Below are 21,673 nucleotides of genomic sequence, written 5' to 3' on the forward strand. Positions count from 1 at the left end.
CACCGTAAACCGACCTTTACCAGCTCTCTATATCTGGTGACGGACAGTAGAGGTGTGTGAAATGCGGTAGGTATAGAACAAAGAATCTTGTGTTTTTACTGAATAATATAAATAGTTCATAATAATAAATAATTAATGGTACCTCACATGCCGAAAACAGTCCCAGTGCACAGTGTGTTAGTCAATATGCCTTAAGTGTGAGGGGTCTAAGGGCAGATTAACTTGGAGAACATTATGTCACTGGCCACTGATGGGGTAACGACACGGACAAAATGAGCCACTGATGGCACTGACTCAAAAACTGTGGCAGAGACACCACCTGCCTGTCACTAACAGGCCACCGTCAGGAACTGCTATAAATGATCCTACCACAGAGATGCAGCCTGGCCCCTGCCGGTGAAAGGCACTTGTGTCACTAAACCTACCAACAAGAGGCCGTGACGTCACTACGAATCAGAAACAATGATGTCACTAAACCTGCCAATAAGAAGCTGTGATGTATTTATTGGCATCAAGAGACCATTTCAAAAGTGAACCTGTCCCTCAGAGGAAGTGATGTCACTGAGAGGCAATGTAACCAGTGCCCCGTGACCTCAAAACGTGTGACCAATCACTACCACACATCGCCTCCACGTATCTCGGCTTTTGTGTTTTCTTCAATGTGAAGCCTGGTGTGTGTTGTACATCCTCCCTTTCAGTGTCACGAGAAGATGCTACATGAGCAAGGTTGGTTAGCTCAGTCGGTTAGAGTCTGATGTTTTGATAGCTCAGTTGGTTAGAGTCTGGTGTTAATACCGCCATTGTTTGATCTCAGTGCGAGGAAGAAAATGCCTCCTTATGCCCCCCACCCCCCTCTATAATGTCTCGTTTCAAAGGAAAGTTCTTGCAACGCGCTGCTACCTTTCCGTCTTCAAAACAGAAAAAAAAACCAGATTCCCGCCGAGGAGACAGAAAAACAGCTTCACGATTAGGAGATGTATGTAACCTCAGTTGGGTAGCTGACAAGACCAATAAGGTCACGGGTGTCATACCTGTACGTCACCCTCATATGTTTTGTCTAGTTTTTGCTTGTGTTCATTTTTGCTTAACCTACGCCCTCTGCAAGCAGACCCATCGTCAGTAGCTAGTATGGTGGATACATATCTGGCCCAGGACACGTGAGTCCAGTCCAGGTCAGCTGACTGGTGACGCCGGTGTTTGATGGGTGAGTAGTGGGTGTTAGCACGGCCCTTGGGTAGGGGCTGCCTCATTACATGCCCAGCAGGACACTACATCCCTGGAAAAATCCAAACAAAAAGACACGTGCAAACTGTGGAAAACGAAACAAAACAAACAGGATACCACATAGTCCATCAGGCTCTATAGTCAGTCAGCAGGATAGCAGTGAGTACATGGACAGATGATGTTGGCTGACTAGGATATCTCCATTCACCTTCATAATTTAACCATAATGGTTCAGGACATAGACGCTGGCTCGCACAGATCAGTGACATTCTGGCAGCACACCGGGTGGAATCATGTCCCTCATCTGGAGCTGATCCACTCTGCTGAGGATGATTTGTGGTTGGTGTCAATAGTTCAAAACAGGGCGCGTCAGGAGTGTTGGTGTTGCTTGAGGTCCTAAAGACAGTCTTGGCGTGCTGTGACCTGTTGGACTCTGTATTACATGGCACGGTTTCTTCCTGGAATCCCATGTTTAAAAGGTTTTATTATAAACCAGTAGTGCATGTTTCTAATTTGGTGGTGGGCCAGCCTTGAACCAGCATAATCAGAGCCTCCGGTCCTGACATAGCATACAAAATTGTGTTAAGAATTTTAGATTCTATTAAGGACACGGAGACCAGGATTATCCCACCCAGTAAATACATTGAATTAAAATGTTATTTACACAATTTGGTTTGTGATGCAAGCATATTTCCCACCCTTGAAATTACTGGTTTTAATATACTTGTCTCCTCATGTTTTTTTTTTTTTTTTAGAATCTGATTCCAAAAAAGGGTTTAGTTTTGGTGGAACATCCTTTTTTCGTTTTGGCAGGCATGAATCCTTGGTTGATGTTCCTTGCGGTCAGGAGACTGTTTCTGGACGTGGGCACTGAATGGTATAGCCAGTATACAAAGAAAGAGGAAGTCAGATGATGCCTCACCAGTTTATAGACTATGTTGGTCTGCTATTCGTGGTCATGGGAGGCGGGGTTCACAGCCACAATAAGTGTTTACTGCTTTTTTATTGGCTGCTGTTCTTTTTAGTAGGAAAGATTGAGAAGCGTAATCCTCGCCTCCGTGTCCTCAATAGAATCTAAAATTCTTAAGGCAAAGCTAGAAAAATGTGTAATCTCCAGTTGCTACAAAATGTTACATTGCGGTGAGCCATCTTCAACTGACCCTAATATTTGCCACAGCAAAACCGGCATTCTGGAAATTGTATTGTTTCGCTCTTAAAAGGGTATGAATGTGCTGAAAACATGTCAATTCGAAAGACGCATATGGATAAAAAAACACTAAGGCTGACTGAAGGTGTGGTAAGGCGGCACTTAACCACTGTACACTTTGTAATTCCGTAGTACACATTGACAAGAACTGCTTGCCAGTTGTCTGCAATAATACAACAACAAAAATAAATATAGAAATCATGGTCTTTAGAGAATGGGATTCTTCTATGAACAGTCTCCTGCCTCTGATTGCATGAAGCATTGCTGGCTCAGTGGTAGAATTCTCCCCTGGCATGCGGGAGGTCCGATTTCAATTCCTGGCTAATGCACGTTTGTGTTTGTTCATTTATTTTTATTATGTAAATTCTGAAGTATTTTCAAAGATTACAAATGAGCCTAAACACACATTTGTGCAAACAGAGTGCGCTGCATCAATTGTTCATGTGTGAACTAGAACAGTTCACTGGGTCCTTCATTGGAAGCAGCTGCAGGGGCTCCTGCCCGCCCCTGGTGTTTCACGTGGAAATGTTCACCCATCATGCCACGTCTTTAACTCTTTGTATACAATCGGCTTTAATACACTGTCCTCCGGGCTTTAAATGCACCGGTGCTCGCAGGTACTGAGTACAGGCACTTTTTTTCTCCTCCTGAGTACCGGTACTCATAGTGGCAGCCGAGCCAACCTTTAGAGATTAGGCATGCACTTGCATCAACCACGCCGGATCCAATTGCTTCACAATACACAGATAATCCAAATGTTTATTCTGTAGTTGGAACATTGGAACAACATCAAAGAACAGAATGTGAATGACTGCTGTTTGCAACTCTTGTGTTTTCATTCTGTTTTATAGTGTGAAGTGCATCCTTGTGCCATCTTTTTATTGCCCAATTTTTTTTATAATTCTTCCTAACTGCTGCATTATTTATGTCAAAAGACTTTACACGAATTTCATACAACCATAAAATTGAAACTACTGGCTAAGAAACTAGTCAGTATGTGGGCCAGAACCTGCCCAAGTGCTGCCATCTATGCTCTGGCACTCCTGTGCAGGTCTGTGCACCCTCAGATATCCTGGTCTTGTCGGTGAACACTGCTTCACCCCTATGAGAAGCCCAACTAACTATACACTCATCTGCATCGACGAGCAATACATCCTGCACATATAAACTCCTCCTGAAATGTTGACGAGCCCCTGGACAGGTGCTTAAGGAAATCAAACCTTCCCTTGACCTTGATCTGTGATTAGAACAGTAGGATTTCCCCTCCATCAATCCCTTTCCAACTTGTCCTGTATAATCAGTCTTCCTCGCCCAAGGACTAGTCAAGAGACCACCAGCAAGCTACCTTCAATCCAAGCTCCTCAATTGTGGCCATTTGTAATGATTGTGGAACACTCTATGCTTTCTTGAGACAAAATAGACAAACTTTGGCCTAAGATCTCAGCATCTGACATTCAAGAGAGCCCACCTGGCAGAGGTTGAGCCACCTTCATAAAATTCAGTGAAGTGCAATTACCCCTGGAATTGAAACCTGCAATGACAAAGCCACTGAACGGTGCCAAACCTGTGTCACTGCCACACAACATAGATTAACAATAAGACTTAAATCCAAAGCGCTCCCCAGTATCGACTGAAATGCGCCTTTACAGCCCCCTCCCGAAGAACCCCAGAGATTACCTTGAAGAGTAGGTCATTTCCATAGCAATGTTTAGCTTTGTGGTGCTTGAGATAATCAGTTAATGCTGACTGCGCGGCCACAATTCACATCCACACTGTACAATGTGGTGACACACGGTCCTTGTCCTTCGTTACAGAACCCAACCGGAAAGGCTCTTACTACACCGTCTCAGTGGCGCAATCGGTTAGCGCGTTCGGCTGTTAACCGAAAGGTTGGTGGTTCGAGCCCACCCAGGGACGAGGCCAGTTTTACCAGATCTCACATGGAAATCCATTTCCTTTTCATCTCTAAACTACGTGTAAGACGACGACGACTCTTACGGCACAGAGGAATACCAAAGTAGCATTTGGCATCATCACATAATATTGCCCAAAGGATCATTTACGTCATTCTATCAGATTTGCGTGAGAAGTAATGTGTCCACACAATAATAAAGAGTGGTGACTGCTCCTTATTGCATCGTGAATCATATGGTGACAGCATGAGCAGCACCTCCTAAAACACTAAATTCTATCTAGACCCGTAATTGACTGTTTCACAGATGCAGTTTCCTGGAGCTGCCTATGGTGCAGTTCACCTGCCGCACCAGGGCAGGAGATTTCTACTGGGTGTAGCACAGCGACATCTGCAGGCCATTTATGGAATTGGCACAGATTAGAAAAGTTTAAAAATGCAAAGCACAGTAAAAATATGATTGACAAGTACAGGAAAAACAAAAAGGGGGTTATAAATCTGGTCCTCGATACAACAGTGAATGGAGGAGAGAGGGAAAATGCGGTGATTGAATTGATTTGCTACAGAATAGAAAAGTGGTCGGAGTCTTGGCGTGGACTCAACATGAGATTCTGTGCAAATAAGAAATGAGTGTGACGTGTAATGTGGCCGAGTTCGCGCTGCCTCCAGCTTTTTTTAATATAACGCGAACGTTATAAAGCTGCAAACTATAGCGCGAGCTCGGTCCAATGGTATTGGAGCTCTTTACGTGAGCATCAGATTACACAAGGTCAGGTTGTTTTTTGTTGTTGTTGTTGTTGTCGTTTTAGTCACAAATTGAGTGATTTTGTTCAGAATCACAGCTTTGAAGGGAGTGGTGGTTGAGCCTTGAGGGTCAGAGTTGACTAGCAAGGACAACCTATCCTATTCTTTTTCAAGAAATATGGATGTTGGCGAATGCAGTATTTTACAGAAACACACACCATGCATAGTAAAGCAAAACACTCGACGAGGATGGGATTCGAACCCACGTGTGCAGAGCACAATGGATTAGCAGTCCATCACCTTAACCACTCGGCCACCTCGTCCAATGTAGACCAACCTTTACCAGCTCTCTATATCTGGTGACGGACAGTAGAGGTGTGTGAAATGCGGTAGGTATAGAACAAAGAATCTTGTGTTTTTACTGAATAATATAAATAGTTCATAATAATAAATAATTAATGGTACCTCACATGCCGAAAACAGTCCCAGTGCACAGTGTGTTAGTCAATATGCCTTAAGTGTGAGGGGTCTAAGGGCAGATTAACTTGGAGAACATTATGTCACTGGCCACTGATGGGGTAACGACACGGACAAAATGAGCCACTGATGGCACTGACTCAAAAACTGTGGCAGAGACACCACCTGCCTGTCACTAACAGGCCACCGTCAGGAACTGCTATAAATGATTCTACCACAGAGATGCAGCCTGGCCCCTGCCGGTGAAAGGCACTTGTGTCACTAAACCTACCAACAAGAGGCCGTGACGTCACTACGAATCAGAAACAATGATGTCACTAAACCTGCCAATAAGAGGCTGTGATGTATTTATTGGCATCAAGAGACCATTTCAAAAGTGAACCTGTCCCTCAGAGGAAGTGATGTCACTGAGAGGCAATGTAACCAGTGCCCCGTGACCTCAAAACGTGTGACCAATCACTACCACACATCGCCTCCACGTATCTCGGCTTTTGTGTTTTCTTCAATGTGAAGCCTGGTGTGTGTTGTACATCCTCCCTTTCAGTGTCACGAGAAGATGCTACATGAGCAAGGTTGGTTAGCTCAGTCGGTTAGAGTCTGATGTTTTGATAGCTCAGTTGGTTAGAGTCTGGTGTTAATACCGCCATTGTTTGATCTCAGTGCGAGGAAGAAAATGCCTCCTTATGCCCCCCACCCCCCTCTATAATGTCTCGTTTCAAAGGAAAGTTCTTGCAACGCGCTGCTACCTTTCCGTCTTCAAAACAGAAAAAAAAAACAGATTCCCGCCGAGGAGACAGAAAAACAGCTTCACAATTAGGAGATGTATGTAACCTCAGTTGGGTAGCTGACAAGACCAATAAGGTCACGGGTGTCATACCTGTACGTCACCCTCATATGTTTTGTCTAGTTTTTGCTTGTGTTAATTTTTGCTTAACCTACGCCCTCTGCAAGCAGACCCATCGTCAGTAGCTAGTATGGTGGATACATATCTGGCCCAGGACACGTCCAGGTCAGCTGACTGGTGACGCCGGTGTTTGATGGGTGAGGAGTGGGTGTTAGCATGGCCCTTGGGTAGGGGCTGCCTCATTACATGCCCAGCAGGACACTACATCCCTGGAAAAATCCAAACAAAAAGACACGTGCAAACTGTGGAAAACGAAACAAAACAAACAGGATACCACATAGTCCATCAGGCTCTATAGTCAGTCAGCAGGATAGCAGTGAGTACATGGACAGATGATGTTGGCTGACTAGGATATCTCCATTCACCTTCATAATTTAACCATAATGGTTCAGGACATAGACGCTGGCTCGCACAGATCAGTGACATTCTGGCAGCATACCGGGTGGAATCATGTCCCTCATCTGGAGCTGATCCACTCTGCTGAGGATGGTTTGTGGTTGGTGTCAATAGTTCAAAACAGGGCGCGTCAGGAGTGTTGGTGTTGCTTGAGGTCCTAAAGACAGTCTTGGCGTGCTGTGACCTGTTGGACTCTGTATTACATGGCACGGTTTCTTCCTGGAATCCCATGTTTAAAAGGTTTTATTATAAACCAGTAGTGCATGTTTCTAATTTGGTGGTGGGCCAGCCTTGAACCAGCAGAATCAGAGCCTCCGGTCCTGACATAGCATACAAAATTGTGTTAAGAATTTTAGATTCTATTAAGGACACGGAGACCAGGATTATCCCACCCAGTAAATACATTGAATTAAAATGTTATTTACACAATTTGGTTTGTGATGCAAGCATATTTCCCACCCTTGAAATTACTGGTTTTAATATACTTGTCTCCTCATGTTTTTTTTTTTTTTTTAGAATCTGATTCCAAAAAAGGGTTTAGTTTTGGTGGAACATCCTTTTTTCTTTTTGGCAAGCATGAATCCTTGGTTGATGTTCCTTGCGGTCAGGAGACTGTTTCTGGACGTGGGCACTGAATGGTATAGCCAGTATACAAAGAAAGAGGAAGTCAGATGATGCCTCACCAGTTTATAGACTATGTTGGTCTGCTATTCGTGGTCATGGGAGGCGGGGTTCACAGCCTCAATAAGTGTTTACTGCTTTTTTATTGGCTGCTGTTCTTTTTAGTAGGAAAGATTGAGAAGCGTAATCCTCGCCTCCGTGTCCTCAATAGAATCTAAAATTCTTAAGGCAAAGCTAGAAAAATTTGTAATCTCCAGTTGCTACAAAATGTTACATTGCGGTGAGCCATCTTCAACTGACCCTAATATTTGCCACGGCAAAACCGGCATTCTGGAAATTGTATTGTTTCGCTCTTAAAAGTGTATGAATGTGCTGAAAACATGTCAATTCGAAAGACGCATATGGATAAAAAAACACTAAGGCTGACTGAAGGTGTGGTAAGGTGGCACTTAACCACTGTGCACTTTGTAATTCTGTAGTACACATTGACAAGAACTGCTTGCCAGTTGTCTGCAATAATACAACGACAAAAATAAATATAGAAATCATGGTCTTTAGAGAATGGGATTCTTCTATGAACAGTCTCCTGCCTCTGACTGCATCAAGCATTGCTGGCTCAGTGGTAGAATTCTCCCCTGGCATGCGGGAGGTCCGATTTCAATTCCTGGCTAATGCACGTTTGTGTTTGTACATTTATTTTTATTATGTAAATTCTGAAGTATTTTCAAAGATTACAAATCAGCCTAAACACACATTTGTGCAAACAGAGCGCGCTGCATCAATTGTTCATTTGTGAACTAGAACAGTTCACTGGGTCCTTCATTGGAAGCAGCTGCAGGGGCTCCTGCCCGCCCCTGGTGTTTCACATGGAAATGTTCACCCATCATGCCACGTCTTTAGCTCTTTGTATACAATCGGCTTTAATACACTGTCCTCCGGGCTTTAAATGCACCGGTGCTCGCAGGTACTGAGTACAGGCACTTTTTTTCTCCTCCTGAGTACCGGTACTCATAGTGGCAGCCGAGCCAACCTTTAGAGATTAGGCATGCACTTGCATCAACCACGCCGGATCCAATTGCTTCACAATACACAGATAATCCAAATGTTTATTCTGTAGTTGGAACATTGGAACAACATCAAAGAACAGAATGTGAATGACTGCTGTTTGCAACTCTTGTGTTTTCGTTCTGTTTTATAGTGTGAAGTGCATCCTTGTGCCACCTTTTTATTGCCCACATTTTTTTATAATTCTTCCTAACTGCTGCATTATTTATGTCAAAAGACTTTACACGAATTTCATACAACCATAAAATTGAAACTACTGGCTAAGAAACTAGTCAGTATGTGGGCCAGAACCTGTCCAAGTGCTGCCATCTATGCTCTGGCACTCCTGTGCAGGTCTGTGCACCCTCAGATATCCTGGTCTTGTCGGTGAACACTGCTTCACCCCTATGAGAAGCCCAACTAACTATACACTCATCTGGATCACACGAGCAATACATCCTGCACATATAAACTCCTCCTGAAATGTTGACGAGCCCCTGGACAGGTGCTTAAGGAAATCAAACCTCCCCTTGACCTTGATCTGTGATTAGAACAGTAGGATTTCCCCTCCATCAATCCCTTTCCAACTTGTCCTGTATAATCAGTCTTCCTCGCCCAAGGACTAGTCAAGGGACCACCAGCAAGCTACCTTCACTCCAAGCTCTTCAATTGTGGCCATTTGTAATGATTGTGGAACACTCTATGCTTTCTTGAGACAAAATAGACAAACTTTGGCCTAAGATCTCAGCATCTGACATTCAAGAGAGCCCACCTGGCAGAGGTTGAGCCACCTTCATAAAATTCAGTGAAGTGCAAATACCCCTGGAATTGAAACCTGCAATGACAAAGCCACTGAACGGTGCCAACCCTGTGTCACTGCCACACAACATAGATTAACAATAAGACTTAAATCCAAAGCGCTCCCCAGTATCGACTGAAATGCGCCTTTACAACCCCCTCCCGAAGAACCCCAGAGATTACCTTGAAGAGTAGGTCATTTCCATAGCAATGTGTAGCTTTGTGGTGCTTGAGATAATCAGTTAATGCTGACTGTGCGGCCACAATTCACATCCACACTGTACAATGTGGTGACACACGGTCCTTGTCCTTTGTTACAGAACCAAACCGGAAAGGCTCTCACTACCCAGTCTCTGTGGCGCAATCGGTTAGCGCGTTCGGCTGTTAACCGAAAGGTTGGTGGTTCGAGCCCACAAAGGGACGAGACTAGTTTTACCAGATCTCACATGGAAATCCATTTCCTTTTCATCTCTAAACTACGTGTAAGACGACGACTCCTCTTACAGCACAGAGGAATACCAAAGTAGCATTTAGCATCATCACATAATATTGCCCAAAGGATCATTTACGTCATTCTATCAGATTTGCGTGAGGAGTAACGTGTCCACACAATAATAAAGAGTGGTGACTGCTCCTTATTGCATCGTGAATCATATGGTGACAGCATGAGCAGCACCTCCTAAAACACTAAATTCTATCTAGACCTGTAATTGACTGTTTCGCAGATGCAGTTTCCTGGAGCTGCCTATGGTGCAGTTCACCTGCCGCACCAGGGCAGGAGATTTCTACTGGGTGTAGCACAGCGACATCTGCAGGCCATTTATGGAATTGGCACAGCTTTGAAAAGTTTATAAATGCAATGCACAGTAAAAATATGATTGACAAGTACAGGAAAAACAAAAAGGGGGTTATAAATATGGTCCTCGATACAACAGTGAATGGAGGAGAGAGGGAAAATGCGGTGATTGAATTGATTTGCTACAGAATAGAAAAGTGGTCGGAGTCTTGGCGTGGACTCAACATGTGATTCTGTGCAAATAAGAAATTAATGTGACGTGTAATGTGGCCGAGTTCGCGCTGCCTCCAGCTTTTTTGAATATAACGCAAACGTTATAAACCTGCAAACTATAGCGCGAGCTCGGTCCAATGGTATTGGAGCTCTTTACGTGAGCATCAGATTACACAAGGTCAGGTTGTTTTTTGTTGTTGTTGTTGTCGTTTTATTCACAAATTGAGTGATTTTGTTCAGAATCACAGCTTTGAAGGGAGTGGTTGTTGAGCCTTGAGGGTCGGAGTTGACTAGCAAGGACAACCAATCCTATTCTTTTTCAAGAAATATGGATGTTGGGGAATGCAGTATTTTACGGAAACACACACCATGCATAGTAAAGCAAAACACTCGACGAAGATGGGGTTCGAACCCACACGTGCAGAGCACAATGGATTAGCAGTCCATCGCCTTAACCACCCGGCCACCTCTTCCACTGTACACCGTGGTTCACCAGCTCTCTATATCTGGTAACGGACAGTAGAGGTGTGTAACATGCGGTAGGTATAGAACAAGCAATCTTGTGTTTTTACTGAATAATATAAATAGTTCATAATAATAAATAATGAATGGTACCTCACATGCCGAAAACAGTCCCAGTGCACAGTGTGTTAGTCAATATGCCTTAAGTGTGTGGGGTCTAAGGGCAGATTAACTTGGAGAACATTATGTCACTGGCCACTGATGGGGTATCCACACAGACAAAATGAGCCACTGATGGCACTGACTCAAAAAACTGTGGCAGAGACGCCAGATGCCTGTCACTAACAGGCCACCGTCAGGAACTGCTACAAATGATCCTACCACAGAGATGCAGCCTGGCCCCTGCCGGTGAAAGGCACTTGTGTCACTAAACCTACCAACAAGAGGCCGTGACGTCACTACGAATCAGAAACAATGATGTCACTAAGCCTGCCAATAAGAAGCTGTGATGTATTTATTGGCATCAAGAGACCATTTCAAAAGTGAACCTGTCCCTCAGAGGAAGTGATGTCACTGAGAGGCAATGTAACCAGTGCCCCGTGACCTCAAAACGTGTGACCAATCACTACCACACATCGCCTCCACGTATCTCGGCTTTTGTGTTTTCTTCAATGTGAAGCCTGTTGTGTGTTGTACATCCTTCCTTTCAGTGTCACGAGAAGATGCTACATGAGCAAGGTTGGTTAGCTCAGTCGGTTAGAGTCTGATGTTTTGATAGCTCAGTTGGTTAGAGTCTGGTGTTAATACCGCCATTGTTTGATCTCAGTGCGAGGAAGAAAATGCCTCCTTATGCCCCCCACCCCCTCCATAATGTCTCGTTTCAAAGGAAAGTTCTTGCAACGCGCTGCTACCTTTCCGTCTTCAAAACAGAAGAAAAAAACAGATTCCCGCCGAGGAGACAGAAAAACAGCTTCACGATTAGGAGATGTATGTAACCTCAGTTGGGTAGCTGACAAGACCAATAAGGTCACGGGTGTCATACCTGTACGTCACCCTCATATGTTTTGTCTAGTTTTTGCTTGTGTTCATTTTTGCTTAACCTACGCCATCTGCAAGCAGACCCATCGTCAGTAGCTAGTATGGTGGATACATATCTGGCCCAGGACACGTGAGTCCAGTCCAGGTCAGCTGACTGGTGACGCCGGTGTTTGATGGGTGAGGAGTGGGTGTTAGCACGGCCCTTGGGTAGGGGCTGCCTCATTACATGCCCAGCAGGACACTACATCCCTGGAAAAATCCAAACAAAAAGACACGTGCAAACTGTGGAAAACGAAACAAAACAAACAGGATACCACATAGTCCATCAGTCTCTATAGTCAGTCAGCAGGATAGCAGTGAGTACATGGACAGATGATGTTGGCTGACTAGGATATCTCCATTCACCTTCATAATTTAACCATAATGGTTCAGGACATAGATGCTGGCTCGCACAGATCAGTGACATTCTGGCAGCACACCGGGTGGAATCATGTCCCTCATCTGGAGCTGATCCACTCTGCTGAGGATGATTTGTGGTTGGTGTCAATAGTTCAAAACAGGGCGCGTCAGGAGTGTTGGTGTTGCTTGAGGTCCTAAAGACAGTCTTGGCGTGCTGTGACCTGTTGGACTCTGTATTACATGGCATGGTTTCTTCCTGGAATCCCATGTTTAAAAGGTTTTATTATAAACCAGTAGTGCATGTTTCTAATTTGGTGGTGGGCCAGCCTTGAACCAGCATAATCAGAGCCTCCGGTCCTGACATAGCATACAAAATTGTGTTAAGAATTTTAGATTCTATTAAGGACACGGAGACCAGGATTATCCCACCCAGTAAATACATTGAATTAAAATGTTATTTACACAATTTGGTTTGTGATGCAAGCATATTTCCCACCCTTGAAATTACTGGTTTTAATATACTTGTCTCCTCATGTTTTTTTTTTTTTTTTAGAATCTGATTCCAAAAAAGGGTTTAGTTTTGGTGGAACATCCTTTTTTCGTTTTGGCAGGCATGAATCCTTGGTTGATGTTCCTTGCGGTCAGGAGACTGTTTCTGGACGTGGGCACTGAATGGTATAGCCAGTATACAAAGAAAGAGGAAGTCAGATGATGCCTCACCAATTTATAGACTATGTTGGTCTGCTATTCGTGGTCATGGGAGGCGGGGTTCACAGCCACAATAAGTGTTTACTGCTTTTTTATTGGCTGCTGTTCTTTTTAGTAGGAAAGATTGAGAAGCGTAATCCTCGCCTCCGTGTCCTCAATAGAATCTAAAATTCTTTAGGCAAAGCTAGAAAAATTTGTAATCTCCAGTTGCTACAAAATGTTACATTGCGGTGAGCCATCTTCAACTGACCCTAATATTTGCCACAGCAAAACCGGCATTCTGGAAATTGTATTGTTTCGCTTTTAAAAGTGTATGAATGTGCTGAAAACATGTCAATTCGAAAGATGCATATGGATAAAAAAACACTAAGGCTGACTGAAGGTGTGGTAAGGTGGCACTTAACCACTGTACACTTTGTAATTCCATAGTACACATTGACAAGAACTGCTTGCCAGTTGTCTGCAATAATACAACGACAAAAATAAATATAGAAATCATGGTCTTTAGAGAATGGGATTCTTCTATGAACAGTCTCCTGCCTCTGACTGCATGAAGCATTGCTGGCTCAGTGGTAGAATTCTCTCCTGCCATGCGGGAGGTCCGATTTCAATTCCTGGCTAATGCACGTTTGTGTTGGTACATTTATTTTTATTATGTAAATTCTGAAGTATTTTCAAAGATTACAAATGAGCCTAAACACACATTTGTGCAAACAGAGCGCGCTGCATCAATTGTTCATGTGTGAACTAGAACAGTTCACTGGGTCCTTCATTGGAAGCAGCTGCAGGGGCTCCTGCCCGCCCCTGGTGTTTCACGTGGAAATGTTCACCCATCATGCCACGTCTTTAACTCTTTGTATACAATCGGCTTTAATACACTGTCCTCCGGGCTTTAAATGCACCGGTGCTCGCAGGTACTGAGTACAGGCACTTTTTTTCTCCTCCTGAGTACCGGTACTCATAGTGGCGGCCGAGCCAACCTTTAGAGATTAGGCATGCACTTGCATCAGCCGCGCCGGATCCAATTGTTTCACAATACAGAGAGAATCCAAATGTTTATTCTGTAGTTTGAACATTGGAACAACATCAAAGAACAGAATGTGAATGACTGCTGTTTGCAACTCTTGTGTTTTCGTTCTGTTTTATAGTGTGAAGTGCATCCTTGTGCCATCTTTTTTTTGCCCAATTTTTTTTATAATTCTTCCTAACTGCTGCATTATTTATGTAAAAAGACTTTACACGAATTTCATACAACCATAAAATTGAAACTACTGGCTAAGAAAGTAGTCAGTATGTGGGCCAGAACCTGTCCAAGTGCTGCCATCTATGCTCTGGCACTCCTGTGCAGGTCTGTGCACCCTCAGATATCCTGGTCTTGTCGGTGAACACTGCTTCACCCCTATGAGAAGCCCAACTAACTATACACTCATCTGCATCGACGAGCAATACATCCTGCACATATAAACTCCTCCTGAAATGTTGACGAGCCCCTGGACAGGTGCTTAAGGAAATCAAACCTCCCCTTGACCTTGATATGTGATTAGAACAGTAGGATTTCCCCTCCATCAATCCCTTTCCAACTTGTCCTGTATAATCAGTCTTCCTCGACAAGGACTAGTCAAGGGACCACCAGCAAGCTACCTTCACTCCAAGCTCCTCAATTGTGGCCATTTGTAATGATTGTGGAACACTCTATGCTTTCTTGAGACAAAAGAGACAAACTTTGGCCTAAGATCTCAGCATCTGACATTCAAGAGAGCCCACTTGGCAGAGGTTGAGCCACCTTCATAAAATTCAGTGAAGTGCAATTACCCCTGGAATTGAAACCTGCAATGACAAAGCCACTGAACGGTGCCAACCCTGTGTCACTGCCACACAACATAGATTAACAATAAGACTTAAATCCAAAACGCTCCCCAGTATCGTCTGAAATGCCCTTTACAACCCCCTCCCGAAGAACCCCAGAGATTACCTTGAAGAGTAGGTAATTTCCATAGCAATGTGTAGCTTTGTGGTGCTTGAGATAATCAGTTAATGCTGACTGCGCGGCCACAATTCACATCCACACTGTACAATGTGGTGACACACGGTCCTTGTCCTTTGTTACAGAACCAAACCGGAAAGGCTCTTACTACACCGTCTCTGTTGTGCAATCGGTTAGCGCGTTCGGCTGTTATCCGAAAGGTTGGTGGTTCGAGCCCACCCAGGGACGAGACTAGTTTTACCATATCTCACATGGAAATCCATTTCCTTTTCATCTCTAAACTACGTGTAAGACGACGACTCCTCTTACAGCACAGAGGAATACCAAAGTAGCATTTAGCATCATCACATAATATTGCCCAAAGGATCATTTAACTTAATTCTATCAGATTTGCGTGAGAAGTAACGTGTCCACACAATAATAAAGAGTGGTGACTGCTCCTTATTGCATCGTGAATCATATGGTGACAGCATGAGCAGCACCTCCTAAAACACTAAATTCTATCTAGACCTGTAATTGACTGTTTCGCAGATGCAGTTTCCTGGAGCTGCCTATGGTGCAGTTCACCTGCCGCACCAGGGCAGGAGATTTCTACTGGGTGTAGCACAGCGACATCTGCAGGCCATTTATGGAATTGGCACAGCTTAGAAAAGTTTATAAATGCAATGCACAGTAAAAATATGATTGACAAGTACAGGAAAAACAAAAAGGGGGTTATAAATCTGGTCCTCGATACAACAGTGAATGGAGGAGAGAGGGAAAATGCGGTGATTGAATTGATTTGCTACAGAATAGAAAAGTGGTCGGAGTCTTGGCGTGGACTCAACATGTGATTCTGTGCAAATAAGAAATTAATGTGACGTGTAATGTGGCCGAGCTCGCGCTGCCTCCAGCTTTTTTTAATATAACGCGAACGTTATAAACCTGCAAACTATAGCGCGAGCTCGGTCCAATGGTATTGGAGCTCTTTACGTGAGCATCAGATTACACAAGGTCAGGTTGTTTTTTGTTGTTGTTGTTCTCGTTTTAGTCACAAATTGAGTGATTTTGTTCAGAATCACAGCTTTGAAGGGAGTGGTGGTTGAGCCTTGAGGGTCGGAGTTGACTAGCAAGGACAACCAATCCTATTCTTTTTCAAGAAATATGGATGTTGGCGAATGCAGTATTTTACGGAAACACACACCATGCATAGTAAAGCAAAACCCTCGACGAAGATGGGGTTCGATCCCACACGTGCAGAGCACAATGGATTAGCAGTCCATCGCCTTAACCACCCGGCCACCTCGTCCACTGTACACCGTGGTTCACCAGCTCTCTATATCTGGTAACGGACAGTAGAGGTGTGTAACATGCGGTAGGTATAGAACAAGCAATCTTGTGTTTTTACTGAATAATATAAATAGTTCATAATAATAAATAATTAATGGTACCTCACATGCCGAAAACAGTCCCAGTGCACAGTGTGTTAGTCAATATGCCTTAAGTGTGTGGGGTCTACGGGCAGATTAACTTGGAGAACATTATGTCACTGGCCACTGATGGGGTAACCACACAGACAAAATGAGCCACTGATGGCACTGACTCAAAAAACTGTGGCAGAGACGCCAGATGCCTGTCACTAACAGGCCACCGTCAGGAACTGCTACAAATGATCCTACCACAGAGATGCAGCCTGGCCCCTGCCGGTGAAAGGCACTTGTGTCACTAAACCTACCAACAAGAGGCCGTGATGTCACTACGAATCAGAAACAATGATGTCACTAAGCCTGCCAATAAGAAGCTGTGATGTATTTATTGGCATCAAGAGACCATTTCAAAAGTGAACCTGTCCCTCAGAGGAAGTGATGTCACTGAGAGGCAATGTAACCAGTGCCCCGTGACCTCAAAACGTGTGACCAATCACTACCACACATCGCCTCCACGTATCTCGGCTTTTGTGTTTTCTTCAATGTGAAGCCTGTTGTGTGTTGTACATCCTCCCTTTCAGTGTCACGAGAAGATGCTACATGAGCAAGGTTGGTTAGCTCAGTCGGTTAGAGTCTGATGTTTTGATAGCTCAGTTGGTTAGAGTCTGGTGTTAATACTGCCATTGTTTGATCTCAGTGCGAGGAAGAAAATGCCTCCTTATGCCCCCCACCCCCTCCATAATGTCTCGTTTCAAAGGAAAGTTCTTGCAACGCGCTGCTACCTTTCCGTCTTCAAAACAGAAAAAAAAAAACAGATTCCCGCTGAGGAGACAGAAAAACAGCTTCACGATTAGGAGATGTATGTAACCTCAGTTGGGTAGCTGACAAGACCAATAAGGTCACGGGTGTCATACCTGTACGTCACCCTCATATGTTTTGTCTAGTTTTTGCTTGTGTTCATTTTTGCTTAACCTACGCCCTCTGCAAGCAGACCCATCGTCAGTAGCTAGTATGGTGGATACATATCTGGCCCAGGACACGTGAGTCCAGTCCAGGTCAGCTGACTGGTGACGCCGGTGTTTGATGGGTGAGGAGTGGGTGTTAGCACGGCCCTTGGGTAGGGGCTGCCTCATTACATGCCCAGCAGGACACTACATCCCTGCCAAAATCCAAACAAAAAGACACGTGCAAACTGTGGAAAACGAAACAAAACAAACAGGATACCACATAGTCCATCAGGCTCTATAGTCAGTCAGCAGGATAGCAGTGAGTACATGGACAGATGATGTTGGCTGACTAGGATATCTCCATTCACCTTCATAATTTAACCATAATGGTTCAGGACATAGACGCTGGCTCGCACAGATCAGTGACATTCTGGCAGCACACCGGGTGGAATCATGTCCCTCATCTGGAGCTGATCCACTCTGCTGAGGATGGTTTGTGGTTGGTGTCAATAGTTCAAAACAGGGCGCGTCAGGAGTGTTGGTGTTGCTTGAGGCCCTAAAGACAGTCTTGGCGTGCTGTGACCTGTTGGACTCTGTATTACATGGCACGTTTCTTCCTGGAATCCCATGTTTAAAAGGTTTTATTATAAACCAGTAGTGCATGTTTCTAATTTGGTGGTGGGCCAGCCTTGAACCAGCAGAATCAGAGCCTCCGGTCCTGACATAGCATACAAAATTGTGTTAAGAATTTTAGATTCTATTAAGGACACGGAGACCAGGATTATCCCACCCAGTAAATACATTGAATTAAAATGTTATTTACACAATTTGGTTTGTGATGCAAGCATATTTCCCACCCTTGAAATTACTGGTTTTAATATACTTGTCTCCTCATGTTTTTTTTTTTTTTTTTAGAATCTGATTCCAAAAAAGGGTTTAGTTTTGGTGGAACATCCTTTTTTCGTTTTGGCAAGCATGAATCCTTGGTTGATGTTCCTTGCGGTCAGGAGACTGTTTCTGGACGTGGGCACTGAATGGTATAGCCAGTATACAAAGAAAGAGGAAGTCAGATGATGCCTCACCAGTTTATAGACTATGTTGGTCTGCTATTCGTGGTTATGGGAGGCGGGGTTCAAAGCCTCAATAAGTGTTTACTGCTTTTTTATTGGCTGCTGTTCTTTTTAGTAGGAAAGATTGAGAAGCGTAATCCTCGCCTCCGTGTCCTCAATAGAATCTAAAATTCTTAAGGCAAAGCTAGAAAAATTTGTAATCTCCAGTTGCTACAAAATGTTACATTGCGGTGAGCCATCTTCAACTGACCCTAATATTTGCCACAGCAAAACCGGCATTCTGGAAATTGTATTGTTTCGGTCTTAAAAGTGTATGAATGTGCTGAAAACATGTCAATTCGAAAGACGCATGTGGATAAAAAACACTAAGGCTGACTGAAGGTGTAGTAAGGTGGCACTTAACCACTGTACACTTTGTAATTCTGTAGTACACATTGACAAGAACTGCTTGCCAGTTGTCTGCAATAATACAACGACAAAAATTATAGAAATCATGGTCTTTAGAGAATGGGATTCTTCTATGAACAGCCTCCTGCCTCTGACTGCATGAAGCATTGCTGGCTCAGTGGTAGAATTCTCCCCTGCCATGCGGGAGGTCCGATTTCAATTCCTGGCTAATGCACGTTTGTGTTTGTACATTTATTTTTATTATGTAAATTCTGAAGTATTTTCAAAGATTACAAATCAGCCTAAACACACATTTGTGCAAACAGAGCGCGCTGCATCAATTGTTCATGTGTGAACTAGAACAGTTCACTGGGTCCTTCATTGGAAGCAGCTGCAGGGGCTCCTGCCCGCCCCTGGTATTTCACGTGGAAATGTTCACCCATCATGCCACGTCTTTAACTCTTTGTATACAATCGGCTTTAATACACTGTCCTACGGGCTTTAAATGCACCGGTGCTCGCAGGTACTGAGTACAGGCACTTTTTTTCTCCTCCTGAGTACCGGTACTCATAGTGGCGGCCGAGCCAACCTTTAGAGATTAGGCATGCACTTGCATCAACCACGCCGGATCCAATTGCTTCACAATACACAGATAATCCAAATGTTTATTCTGTAGTTTGAACATTGGAACAACATCAAAGAACAGAATGTGAATGACTGCTGTTTGCAACTCTTGTGTTTTCGTTCTGTTTTATAGTGTGAAGTGCATCCTTGTGCCATCTTTTTATTGCCCAATTTTTTTTATAATTCTTCCTAACTGCTGCATTATTTATGTCAAAAGACTTTACACGAATTTCATACAACCATAAAATTGAAACTACTGGCTAAGAAACTAGTCAGTATGTGGGCCAGAACCTGTCCAAGTGCTGCCATCTATGCTCTGGCACTCCTGTGCAGGTCTGTGCACCCTCAGATATCCTGGTCTTGTCGGTGAACACTGCTTCACCCCTATGAGAAGCCCAACTAACTATACACTCATCTGCATCGACGAGCAATACATCCTGCACATATAAACTCCTCCTGAAATGTTGACGAGCCCCTGGACAGGTGCTTAAGGAAATCAAACCTCCCCTTGATCTGTGATTAGAACATTAGGATTTCCCCTCCATCAATCCCTTTCCAACTTGTCCTGTATAATCAGTCTTCCTCGCCCAAGGACTAGTCAAGGGACCACCAGCAAGCTGCCTTCACTCCAAGCTCCTCAATTGTGGCCATTTGTAATGATTGTGGAACACTCTATGCTTTCTTGAGACAAAATAGACAAACTTTGGCTTAAGATCTCAGCATCTGACATTCAAGAGAGCCCACCTGGCAGAGGTTGAGCCACCTTCATAAAATTCAGTGAAGTGCAATTACCCCTGGATTTGAAACCTGCAATGACAAAGCCACTGAACGGTGCCAAACCTGTGTCACTGCCACACAACATAGATTAACAATAAGACTTAAATCCAAAGCGCTCCCCAGTATCGACTGAAATGCGCCTTTACAACCCCCTCCCGAAAAACCACAGAGATTACCTTGAAGAGTAGGTCATTTCCATAGCAATGTGTAGCTTTGTGGTGCTTGAGATAATCAGTTAATGCTGACTGCGCGGCCACAATTCACATCCACACTGTACAATGTGGTGACACACGGTCCTTGTCCTTCGTTACAGAACCCAACCGGAAAGGCTCTTACTACACCGTCTCTGTGGCGCAATCGGTTAGCGCGTTCGGCTGTTAACCGAAAGGTTGGTGGTTCGAGCCCACCCAGGGACGAGACCAGTTTTACCAGATCTCACATGGAAATCCATTTCCTTTTCATCTCTAAATTACGTGTAAGACGACGACGACTCTTACGGCACAGAGGAATACCAAAGTAGCATTTGGCATCATCACATAATATTGACCAAAGGATCATTTACGTCATTCTATCAGATTTGCGTGAGAAGTAATGTGTCCACACAATAATAAAGAGTGGTGACTGCTCCTTATTGCATCGTGAATCATATGGTGACAGCATGAGCAGCACCTCCTAAAACACTAAATTCTATCTAGACCCGTAATTGACTGTTACGCAGATGCAGTTTCCTGGAGCTGCCTATGGTGCAGTTCACCTGCCGCACCAGGGCAGGAGATTTCTACTGGGTGTAGCACAGCGACATCTGCATGCCATTTATGGAATTGGCACAGCTTAGAAAAGTTTATAAATGCAAAGCACAGTAAAAATATGATTGACAAGTACAGGAAAAACAAAAAGGGGGTTATAAATCTGGTCCTCGATACAGCAGTGAATGGAGGAGAGAGGGAAAATGCGGTGATTGAATTGATTTGCTACAGAATAGAAAAGTGGTCGGAGTCTTGGCGTGGACTCAACATGTGATTCTGTGCAAATAAGAAATGAATGTGACGTGTATTGTGGCCGAGTTCGCGCTGCCTCCAGCTTTTTTTAATATAACGCGAACGTTATAAAGCTGCAAACTATAGCGCGAGCTCGGTCCAATGGTATTGGAGCTCTTTACGTGAGCATCAGATTACACAAGGTCAGGTTGTTTTTTGTTGTTGTTGTCGTTTTAGTCACAAATTGAGTGATTTTGTTCAGAATCACAGCTTTGAAGGGAGTGGTGGTTGAGCCTTGAGGGTCGGAGTTGACTAGCAAGGACAACCAATCCTATTCTTTTTCAAGAAATATGGATGTTGGTGAATGCAGTATTTTACGGAAACACACACCATGCATAGTAAAGCAAAACACTCGACGAAGATGGGATTCGAACCCACACGTGCAGAGCACAATGGATTAGCAGTCCATCGCCTTAACCACTCGGCCACCTCAGACCGACCTTTACCAGCTCTCTATATCTGGTGACGGACAGTAGAGGCGTGTGAAATGCGGTAGGT

General features: G+C 44.1%; 5 non-coding genes across 5 annotated transcripts; 1 reads left to right on the forward strand and 4 right to left on the reverse strand.

Annotated features, from left to right (window-relative positions):
* Positions 1-5,328: 5,328 nt before the first annotated feature.
* Positions 5,329-5,410, reverse strand: TRNAS-GCU (transfer RNA serine (anticodon GCU)). Its single transcript has one exon. It is a non-coding gene; the product is annotated as a tRNA-Ser (tRNA).
* Positions 5,411-10,727: 5,317 nt separating this feature from the next.
* Positions 10,728-10,809, reverse strand: TRNAS-GCU (transfer RNA serine (anticodon GCU)). The gene has a single exon. It is a non-coding gene; the product is annotated as a tRNA-Ser (tRNA).
* A 5,324-nt stretch (positions 10,810-16,133) lies between these two features.
* Positions 16,134-16,215, reverse strand: TRNAS-GCU (transfer RNA serine (anticodon GCU)). The gene has a single exon. It is a non-coding gene; the product is annotated as a tRNA-Ser (tRNA).
* A 4,265-nt stretch (positions 16,216-20,480) lies between these two features.
* TRNAN-GUU (transfer RNA asparagine (anticodon GUU)) lies at positions 20,481-20,554 on the forward strand. The gene has a single exon. It is a non-coding gene; the product is annotated as a tRNA-Asn (tRNA).
* A 974-nt stretch (positions 20,555-21,528) lies between these two features.
* Positions 21,529-21,612, reverse strand: TRNAS-GCU (transfer RNA serine (anticodon GCU)). Its single transcript has one exon. It is a non-coding gene; the product is annotated as a tRNA-Ser (tRNA).
* Positions 21,613-21,673: the final 61 nt, after the last annotated feature.

The sequence above is a fragment of the Pleurodeles waltl genome, chromosome 12 (assembly GCF_031143425.1).
Source record: "Pleurodeles waltl isolate 20211129_DDA chromosome 12, aPleWal1.hap1.20221129, whole genome shotgun sequence".
Lineage (NCBI taxonomy): Eukaryota > Metazoa > Chordata > Amphibia > Caudata > Salamandridae > Pleurodeles > Pleurodeles waltl.